Genomic DNA, 11594 nt, shown 5'->3' with positions numbered 1-11594 from the left:
GTTTATCTGAGGCAGGAGGTTGGAGGGGATGCTCAAGGCAGGAACTTAAATTGCCTTCTTGAGCGGAAATGTATATAGAGGGTTGTAGCCTGAAACCTGACTTTTGGTGAGTTCACAGCGCACTACCTGACACACTGGAATTACTCAGGGATGCTTCGAATGCCTCTCCAGGTGGCCTGATGTTGGCACACTCTGTGCTCACTTGTGATAGGCTCCTGGGAAGCCAAAGGTGGGGACAGAGGAGTAAGTGGTCATGGGAAAACAAGAGGGTGCCACCTGAGGCGGGAGCTCCTCCTCTTTACAGTGTGGCAATCAGTGCCCTAATTCCAAACACCCCCAATTTCTTTGATGCTAACCCCCTGCCTCGTGCTCTCAGGGCTCTCTGCTACCATGCAGCCCAAGGCAAAGGCAGTGTTGTTAACTCTCTTGCCACTCTCTGTGGCTCATAGTGTATACCAAACCACACATGCCAAAAGTTCTGTTTTTGATCATTGTGTTCTTTGGGGTGTAAGATAGCTGACTCTGGAAATAGCATTAATAGAAAAAAACAAAGTGGGAGGACTTGCCTGACCAGACTTCAAGAACTTTTATGCAGTGATAGTAACTAAGATATTGTGGAATTGGCACCAGGCTAGTTAGACTAATGGAACAGAATAGAGAGCCGGAACAAGACTCACATACGTGTGGAAACTTGATGTACAATAGAGATAGCATTACAGACTGCTGGGGAAAGAATGGATTATGCAGTCAGTGGTGGTGGGACAGCTGGTCATCTATCATCCCCATATCTATCTATCTATCTATCTATCTATCTATCTATCTATCTATCATTGATCTATCTATCATCGATCTATCTATCAACTATCTATATTAGATTCCTACTTTCCATCATAAACTCCAGGTAGATTAAAGATCTAAATGTGAAAAGACACATAATGAAACATTTAGAAGAAAACAGAAGGAGAATTTTTTATCAGCTAAAGGTAGAAAATAAATTCTTAAACCAAACATAACCTAAAACCCCCACAAACATAAAGGAGAGGGTTGAAAAGTTCAACTGCAGTGAAATAAAAGTCTTATGTACAAAAATTTCATTGCAGCAGTTTGCAATAGTGAACAATTGGAAACAACCTAAATGACCACTAACCAGGGAATATAAATTATTGCGGACAACTGCTATTTGTGTGACCATCCAGCATCTGAACCTACATTCTATGTTTGGGGACTCCCCTACCTGCGGAGACAGAATGGACTTCCACTAAAGATGACAAAAATGCTGATTCTTGCGTTCCCAGGCTCCTCTGCAGCTAGGGCCCAGGCATGTGACCCAGGCTCCACCAATCCCACGAGCCTGCCCCAGACTTTCGTGCAGCTGTGGGGCTGCCCAGAGCCCTGAGCAGGGGGAAGCACCAGCTCCTCGTGGCTTCCGGAGGCAGCAGCTGCAGCGGTTCTCGCAGCAATGTCCTGGGGCTGCAGGGCCAGTAGCACAAGCTGCAGAGTCTGCGTGGCAGCCGTGGCTGTGGTGTCCCCAGTGGACATTTTCCCCGCCAGTGAAGCCTGCAAGCCTGATTCTTCCATTTTCCCAAAGGTTTTCTGAGTTCCTTAGTAAATTTCTTTGTTTGTGTTTGTTTCCTTAAATTAGCAGAATTTGTGTCTGTGGCTTTCAACAAAAAACCTAACCCTGATAGATTATGGATTATAATTCATTTATATAACATACATGAGAATGGAATACATCAAAATCAGAGTAAACAAATAAGGAGTCGTCCTTGGGGCTTTCAGTTGCATCTGAATTTATAATGATGAAAAAAACTATTTATATAGCAAATGTAGTAACATATTAAAATTTGATAAAGCTGGGTGGTGTGTACAAGGGTGTTTGTTTTATGTTTCATATTTTTATGAATATGTGAAATTTTCCACTACATGCACATACTAACACACAAATATATAAACTTTTGCTATAATGAATACATAACTAATCAGATTCTGAACACTTTAGAGCACCAATATTCTATTGGAATTATTTGCCTCTCTTTCCATAAAAGAAGATCCATTTTCTTTCTTTTTGCTGAAGAAGATTCACCCTGAGCTAACATCAATTGCCAATCTTCCTCTTTTTTTCCTTCTTCTTTTTTTTATGTGAGACACCACCACAGTATGGCTGCTAACAGATGAGTGGTGTAGGTCTGCACCCAGGAACTAAACCCAGGCCACTGAAGCAGAGCATGCTAAACTTAACCACTGGGCAACCGGGGCTGACCAGAGAAGATCATTTGGTCTGTAGTATCTAAATTCACTACTAAACAATATCCCGAGAAAGGGAAGAACAAAAGCATTGAAAATAGGTCTGATGGGGCATTAAGGCAGGTACTGATATAATGTACCATATTTGCACATGGGGTTTCTCACGACTAGTAAATATATAACCATTATTTTGTAGAAATGTGTTTCTACTGAGGGGAGGCATTAAGACATTTCGAAAAGTATGACTTTAACAAACATAATTGGGTATTTATCACAGGTTCCTCAGGTTCAGGGCAAAGAAAATGAAGCCAACATTGAATCATTTAAAGATAACAAAATATTGTGTTCTAGCTACCCAGGAATGCCAGTTTTAAGTAACTTAATTAAAAGGTTTTATTTTTTAACAAATTTAACATCTCAAAAATTCTTTAAGCATAATTAAAACTCATGAAATTTAGTTTTATAAGCCTCATAACCTCCCTAGAATTTTCGCGGAAATTTGATGTTATCCCTACATTACAGATGTTAATACTGAGGCACGAAGAAGTCAGAAGATTTACAGTCAGGCTGAGAGTAAGTGACTGATGACGGATCTGAATTTAGCGTCCTGATTTCCATTCTGGCTCTTGCATTACTCTCTTATCCCTTCTATTAATAGACATAAACCAACTCAGAAGTGCGCTATAGGCATTTCATCTTCAGGAGTCAGTGAGACAGCAGTGCCACAACAGGAAAAAACACACGTGGGTTCAAATTCCAGCTCTGTCATTTACTACCTGTGTGTTTTTGGTCAAATTATTGAACTTCTCGAGCCTCAGTATTTTTTCCATCTGTAAGAAAGAATAAAGTAAGTATCTTACAGATCAGCCTTGATTTATTCTTCTTGCCTTTGTTAAACTGCAATTAGCACTCTAGTATCATTCTTACCGGTCAATTATTTGCAATCCGTTGGATTAATTAGTCTTCTGAACACAATGCTTATGTTTGTCTCAGATCCATGGGTGCCTACATAGGTGAAAGGCTTACATTTGACTCTATTAGCGTATTTCACATGTTTCAGCGTGTTGGCAAATAAAATTCTGTGTAGAATTAAATTTCAATGCTTTACCAAAGTAGCCACTTTGGTACTTTTTAAAGTGATGTTTTTCTGTGCTTTTAATTCTTTAAAGGTGATTTCTACCATTACGTGTCTAGGCTTCCTCTTCTGTTGAGAGCAAGGGTGCATGATTTGCTTCCCAGCTGGCTTGTCCTGTGGTCCTAAGGATGACATTGTGTGGGAAGGAAGGGGCACATGCTTATGAAGGGCTCACAGCAACCCTGACGTGTCAGACCCGGAGGATGCCCACCTTACAAGCAAGCGGCTGTCCTCCAGGGATCAGACCATTATAGTCTACGTGTTCTCAACTAAGGAAAGGGACGAGACTATAAAAGAAGAGGCCAAAGTGTATAGGGAACTGAAAGATCTAGAAGCATGCCTTCCATTCAGGTGAGTGTCATGTGTATAAAGACAAATTGTGAAATAATGTTTACTTGCATGTTACATCTTAACACATTTCCTCGACCACGCAAAGGCTCGTGGAAGGAATTTTTCCCCCACTTCTTTTATTGAGGTAAGACTTTCATATAACAAAGGTCTCAGATCTTAAGGATATATAGCTTAATGAAATTTTACACATGTATAAGTCTGCATAAACAGTACCCACATCAAGATATAAAATATTTCCAGGCCTGAAAAAGCTCCTTCTCGCCCCTTCTCAGTCAATAATCTACCTTCCTACTCACACCCAGGTAACCACTATTCTGACTTCTACCACCATAAACTAGTTTTGTCTGTTCTAGATCTTCATATACACGGACTCACACAGTGTGCACATTTCAAAACACACAGTCCTTTTGTGTGTGTGTGAAGAAGATTGGCCCTGAGCTAACATCTGTTACTAATCTTCTTCTTTTTGCTTGAGGAAGATTGTCACAGAGCTAACATCTGTGCCAATCTTCCTCTATTTTATGTGGGATGCCGCCACAGCGTGGCTTGACAAGTGATGCTAGGTCTGCACCTGGGATCTGAACCCACAAACTGCAGTTCACCAAAACGGAGTGTGCAAACTTAACCACTACATCACCAGGCCAGCCCCAAAACACACAGTACATCGTTATGCTTCTTCTGCCAGAGAATAGGAATGGTGAATACCAGTCATGCCCCCTCCTCCCATTCTGCATCCATGACAGATGTTACTAATCCATTATTCTTTTCAGCTGAGCCTAGACTGGGCCCTAAACTCTTTTCTGATTGTACTCTAAGCAGCCACTACCAGTTGATCCGAGTAGGCACTCATCAATCCCAGTGCTTCTGCTTATTCCAGGCCTTCATCACCTCCCACCTGATGTTCTCCAATGCTCTCTCTGACTAGTTTTCCTGCCTCTAGTCTTGGTCCCTCTGCTATTTCCTACATATTGCAGGGTGTTCTTTTTAATATGTGGACATGACTGCATCACTTTTTTGCTTAAAACTCTCTAAGGACTTCCTTTGGGGCCAAGTCCAAGTTCCTTACCATGACATTGAGGGCCCACTTCTCTGGGGCTCTTCCCATGCTGCCCGTTCAGTTCCCTGCGCCAACCCCAGTGATGGCAATCAGGGGATAATTCAAAGAATGCTTGCAGAGCCCAGGTCTTGTTCTGCATCAGGTTGACACATGTGAAAGCTGAGGGCAGATCCACCTTCAGTGAGTTGCCTTTTAGAATGTTCCTCTAAATATGCCCTGAGCTTCTTTTGAGGGATGTTACATTATTTGCTACAGGCCTGGTGTCCTCTATACAAAGCCCAATGTGAAAATTGTCCTTCTGAATGAGAAGTAGAAAAGTTTGACTTCCCTTGAGGACCTGATATGTTTCCTCTTTCCTGGCAATGAGATTTTTGGTGCCCAACTGGGTATCTCTTTTCACTTTGCCTGAAAGTACAGAGCAAAGTTTAAGACTGAATTATAAATAGGCTAAGAACTTATGGACCACTTATCTGAAATCCATTTCTTCTTTAAAATCTAGAGCTTCTTTTTTTTTTTAAATTTTCTCATCATAATTTTTTTAATTTATAATTTTCTCTTACATTATACTTACTTCCTATGAACCACCTCATGTCCTTTGATAAAAAAAGGCATAGTATAAACAACCAAACAAATTTAAAATGTAAATTTTGACTAAAGAAATATTATTTTATCCAGCAGAGTTGATAACGACCTTTCAAGGAAGTGACATGTCCTTTTGTAAATCTGAATGGTGAAGAAAGAGAAATCTGGGCATAATTAGCTAGATACCTTAGGCTTCCAGAAAGTAGATTCTTTTTTAGATCATAAAAAGGAAGAGAATGATCCCATACCAGAGACCCTAAAGGGAATATAAGTAAGAATGGGGAAGGTTATAAAACACAGAAAACTACCCCAAAACTCCAGTCTCCTTCCAAAGGGTTGCCTGGCCACACTCTTTCATTCCATCGAGCCAGGAAACCGTGAGGCCTGTGTGATGCTGAAAGTGTATAGCTGTACTTGGAAGCTGGACAGCAGTGGGAATGGACAGGGCACTCTGGTGGAAGCATCAAGGATGTAGACAAAGCTCCTGAAAGCATGGCCTGAGTCACAGCGGGTGTGTGGTGGTTCTGGGAGCACAGGGAACTCAGGTTCTGGAGGTGGCAGCCCCACCCTCCCACCCTGCCCTGAAGCTGGATTCCTCTGCCCACAGACTGGAAGCTTCTTGATGGCAGGACCATGTCTTGTTCACCACTAGAGCCCCAGTGCCTATCATCGGGCCTAGTATGTGGTTAACATTGAAAACATATTTGTCAAATGAATAAATGAACCAATGAATGAGTGAATGATACTTTGGCCTGAGGGCCAGATATGGGAGTGTATGGTCACTGATAATTCTTTGTTGGTCTCATGGCAGGTGCTCTGGGACCACAGGCTTGTGAACTGAGCTACGTCTCCCCTGAAGAGACAGACCAGCTGAGTGGATGAGAGAATGGGACCGCGGTCAGGAAGAATTCAACTCCTCAGGGGAACGAGATGAATGTGCATCAAGTCCCAGGAGCTCTGATATGCTGCATGCAGACACTCCCGGCCCCCCGCCCCATGCCTGGCATCTAATAGACACGCAGTAAAAGTTATCTGAACGGATCAGAAATGGCAGAGTCAGAAGAAGATCAAGAGAGGAAATATTTATTGAGTGCTTACTGTGTTGCAAACACTGTTTACCTGGAATATCATTTAATTCTCAAAAGAACCCTAAATGGCCGGCTCTCTGTATATGAGTCCATTGAGCAGGTCAATAACTGAGACGCAGGATAGTCAGGCCACTCGTCCAAGGTTACTCAGTTAGGAAGTGGTGGGGCTGAGGTTCAGACCAGGAAGTCTTATTCCAGGATCCACGCTCTTAAGCACCACTCTCTGCCATGTAGCAATGTGGAGTAGGGAAATCAAGGGCTAAGGGGCACAAGACTGGAATCGAATGAGGTGAATGGATTGGGAGGAATGGCTCATATCCAGCACTTCAGGAAGGTGCGCTTGGGCACATGGAGGCAGGAGGCATGGAAGGGGCTTCGTACGTATGCTCAGTAGGAGTTGTGGAGGCCAGCGCAGCTGATAAAAGGAGCCATGCTTGGCTGAACCTTTTAACAATGAGGAAGGAAGCCCAAAATACTAGTAATATCTCTTTGAGGATGCTCAGTCCAAGAAGCGTTTTTGATGGCACAGCTCTATGTATTCACGAATTTGATAACAAACATTTACTGAGCTCCTACAACACGCTGGGGAGTGTGATGGGAACTTCAGAGAGAAAAATGCATTAGACTCTGCTCTTGTTCTCACAGCAAAAGACAATCCAGAGAACACACAGTCAAGACATGGTGAAATGAGTCCTAGGTCAGAAGGAAGAAGAGAGCCTTTGGGCAAGAAGCGTCTTATAGGACCAGTAAGAATTAACTGGGTGAATATTTCCTGCGAACTGCAATGTGGAAGGCATTTTGGACGCCAAGAGGATAGGGAATTGTGGGATGAATCTGGGAGGTGGGCAGTAAATCAGCATTGGGGGGGGTGCATGTTGAGGGAGCTAGTGGCTAGAGAAGTTCATGGAAGCCTGATCATGAGGTTTGGTAAGGAATTCGAACTCTCCATGAAAAGTAAGAGGATTCATTAAAAGATTTGAAGGAGAGGAGTGACATGAAGGATTTTGTAATTTAGAAGGATCATTTTGACAGAATGATCCAGAAGAGGTCAGAGTAACAGAGAGCCCTGTTATTGCATTTAACTAGGTGAGAAAAGATCAGGCAGTGACAGTGGGAATGGAAAAGGATGCTGAGTATGAGCGAGAGTTAGAAGTAAGACTCTATAAGATTTGATATGTTGAGTGAAGGAAGGGTTTAAGCCTCCCAACTTCTCATTTGGACAATGAGAAGAACAGCAGTACCATTTTTTGAGATCGGGAAATCAGAAGGAGGAGGATAAGAAATGTCTCTTATCTATTTCTACACAACAAACCACCCCAGAACTTAAAATCTTGAAACAAAAATCACATATTTGCTCATGACCCTGCTCAGGACTTAGAAGCTATGGCTTGACTATGCTTCACGTAACACTGGCTGGGGCAGTTTGCGTACAGCTGCAGGCTTCCAGAATAACCTCATTCCCACGGCTGGCAGGTGGCACTGCTGCCATTTGGGAAGTCAGTTTTGGCTGTTGTCCAGGGGGTCTCTGTTCTCCTCCTGAGGGCCTTTCCACACAGCTGTTCAGGTTTCCTCACAACATGGTATCTGTGTTTTGAGAAGGAATGTTCCGAGAGGTGAAGATGGAAGCTGGAGATCCCTTAAGGCCTGGCCGCAGAAGTTATGCAGTAAGCCGTTGTTCAAAGCCTGTCACAGGGCCAGCCCAGATCAAGGGGAGTGGAAATAGACTCCCATCTCTTGATGGGTGGAGTGGCAAAGAATTTACAGACATCTTTAACCCAACATTAAAGTGTTCGAAGAAAAAGATGAAAAATTCTGATTGGGCACGTCAAGTTGGAGGTACCTGAGTGACATTAAATGGAGACATCAAGAAGGAGGCAATTCAACCTCCATGTCTAGGGCTCAGAGGAGAGCACTAGCTTTGGAAGACATTTGGTAGACAGAAATAGTAGTTAAAATTATGGGTTCCCCCGGGGTATGTGAAGAGAGTGACTGGCAGGAGGCAAGATTGGAGATTTTAGACATTTAGTGGTCAAGTAGAGAAAAAGTTGTGCGTGACAAAGACTAGGATGAAGATATAAAGAAATAGGAAGAAAACAGACAAGAGTGGGGCCACAGAAGCTCAGGAGAGAGCGTGAGAAGGAGGGGCTGTTCAATAATCTCACATGCCACAAAGAGGTCAGGAAACGTAAGAAACAGGAAAACGTCCACTGGCCTTGACAATACAGAGGTTTGGCGAGCTTACGAAGGCACTTCTAAGGGAGTGGTGAAGACAGAGCCTACAATTTTTCGTTCAAAGATAGAAATACTGCTGAATGGAGGAAAAGATTTGTTACCTGGGATTTAATGTCTTTACAACTTTTTCTTCTTTTTAGCATCATTCAGATTACTTTTTTTGTTTGACTTTTTGTTTTTCTGTTTTTTGAGGAAGATTAGCCCTGAGCTAACTGCTGCCAATCCTCCTCTTTTTGCTGAGAAAGCCTGGCCCTGAGCTAACATCTGTGCCCATCTTCCTCTACTTTATATGTGGGACGCCTGCCACAGCATGGCATGCCAAGTGGTGCCATGTCCGCACCTGGGATCCGAACCGGCAAACCCAGGGCTGCAGAGAAGCAGAACGTGTGAACTTAATCGCTGCGCCACCGGGCCGGCCCCCAGATTACATTTGATTGCTCAAATACAATGTCACCTCTGCATCTAAATTTGCTGGTGGCAACTGTCCACATCTGGTGCAAAGGCAATGACATTCCAGGAATTTTTTGTCACATGCTTTGAGATACATGACTCTTAACCGACTGTTGTGTCTGATGCTTGCATGGCTTAGAGATCACTCCTAGAGCGCAGGGAAGGATAGAAGGAGTACGGAAACGGATCAGCTCCAATCACAACCTTCTGTGGTACCTCCTTGACTGCAGGTCTCCTTAGAACTGCAGGTTATAACTGCAGATCTTATAACTGTGGGATTATTCTCACGGTTACTCTATTGAACTTAAAAATTGGGTACTCTGTTAACACTGAAGTGGCCAAATCATCCACCTCATGAGTTGATATGGGATGATAAATACTAAAATTTAACTCTCACATTTAAGAAGCTTATAACCTAATTGAGGAGATAAGACACATAATATCCATAATTTAAGAGCAGATAGAACAACTACCATAAGTGAGACAGTTTAGGAGGGTAGAGATAGCATGAACTTTGAAAACAGACAGACCTGAGTCTAAACTTTGGTTCTACTACTTGCTGTGTGACCTTGGGCAAATTACCAAGGCTCTCTGAGCCCGTTTCCTTCCTTACAAAAGGGGAAAATGATAACCAACTCATACAATTGTAAAAATGTAGTGAGATAATGTACATAAAGTGCTTATTTCAATTCCTGGCACATTGCGGGCACTTAATAAATGTTAATTCCCTTCCACTGATTTTTCAGTTCAGTTCATGCGTATTGAATGCCTGCTCTATGCGAAGCATAGTATTGGGTGCTAAGGATAAAAAAAAAAAGAAAAGAAAAAGCCACAGTCCCTCCCACCAAGGAGCTCCTAGTCCGGCAGGAGAGCTGCAGTCTGAGGCTTCCTGAGAAGCGATATGTGAGCCTAAAGGTGGGTGGGATCTTTTATATAAAGAGGTAGGAAGAAGGAGAAAGAAGCTCCAGGGAGAAGGAACAGTATTAGTGAAGGTAAAGACTTACAGCACAAGGACCTGGAGACCTGGTTTTCAGTCCTGCACCTTCCGCTAGACACAGCTGTCTATGTGCGGGTTCATCTCATCTGGAAGCGGAGAGGACTGGACTAGGTCCGCTGATGCCTTAGATGCAAGACAGAATGATTTCTGGGCCCCAACCTAGAACAACTAAATCAGAATTTCTCTGGGTGAGACTCAGCATCAGTATTCTCTTTACGTCAACTTCGTTATGACGTATTTTATATTCAATACAATGCACTTGCTGTAAATGTACAGTTCCGATGACTTTTGAGACATGTATATTCTCACGCAACCACCTCCCCAATCAAGACAGGAAACATTGCTGTCTCCCCAAAAAGTTTCCTTCAGCCCTTGAGCTGTTGGTCCTTCCGACTTCACCCCAGGGCAATCACTGACCTGCTTTCTCTCACTATAGATTAGGTTTGCCTTTTCTAGAATTTCATCTAAAGGATTCATACAATAAGCATTTTTTTGTCTCACTATTTGGGATATCAATTGTTTTTCAGGTTTTTTTGAGAAATAATTGACATACATCACTGTATAAGTTTAAGGTGTACAGCATGATGGTTGGATTTACATATATCATGAAACGATTACCACAATAGGTTCAGCTAACATCCATCCTCTCATATAGATACAAAGGAAAGTAAGAAAAAAAGAAAAAAGGAAAAAAATTTTCTCCTTGCGATAACTCAGGATTTACTCTAACAACTTTGCTACATACCACACAGCAGTGTTCGCTATAGTCATCACGTACGTTGCATCTCTCGTACTTATTTATCTTATAACTGGAAGTTTGTGCCTTTTGATCACCGTCCTCTAATTCCCCTTGCTCCTAATCAATGTTTTTTAAAAGCTCCCCTGGATGGTTTATTGAGAAGCAATGGACTGGTGTTTCTCTCAGAATGTTTCTCACTAAAAAAACTCCCTGATTCATTTGCTAGTCTAGAGGTCCTTTATAAGAAGTTGCATTTTAGGAATAATAAGTACAACTGCTGGCATTGTAATAATGATGACCATGCTAACACTAATACTTATTGAGCTTTCCCTATGTGCCCTGGCCCTGTGCTGATCGTCATATGTATTTTCCTATGTAACTCCCCACATAGTGGGTGCTAATATTATCCCTGGTAAGAGAGGTAGAAACTGAAATTCAGAGATTAAGTAACCTGTCCCAGGCCAAGGAGCCAGCAAGCGGTGCGGTCAGGATTCAAACTCAGATTTTCTCACGATAAGCACAGACTTTGCTTTTAATCAAGATTCTACAACAGCTCCTACAAGGTGGAGTCTCAGCCCCACTGCTTCAGACGTCCTTAAGAAGAGTAAAGTGACACCACGTGAACGCTCTCAGCTTGTTGATGCGTTCCAGCTGGGGAGAAGCAACTAATTTCAAGGTGCACTTAGCAAGAAAGGCTTAAGGCAAAGAGCCTCTCA

This window comes from Equus caballus, chromosome 28 (genome assembly GCF_041296265.1).
Source record: "Equus caballus isolate H_3958 breed thoroughbred chromosome 28, TB-T2T, whole genome shotgun sequence".
NCBI classification, from domain to species: Eukaryota; Metazoa; Chordata; class Mammalia; order Perissodactyla; family Equidae; genus Equus; species Equus caballus.
Note: the sequence above shows the minus strand (reverse complement) of the source record.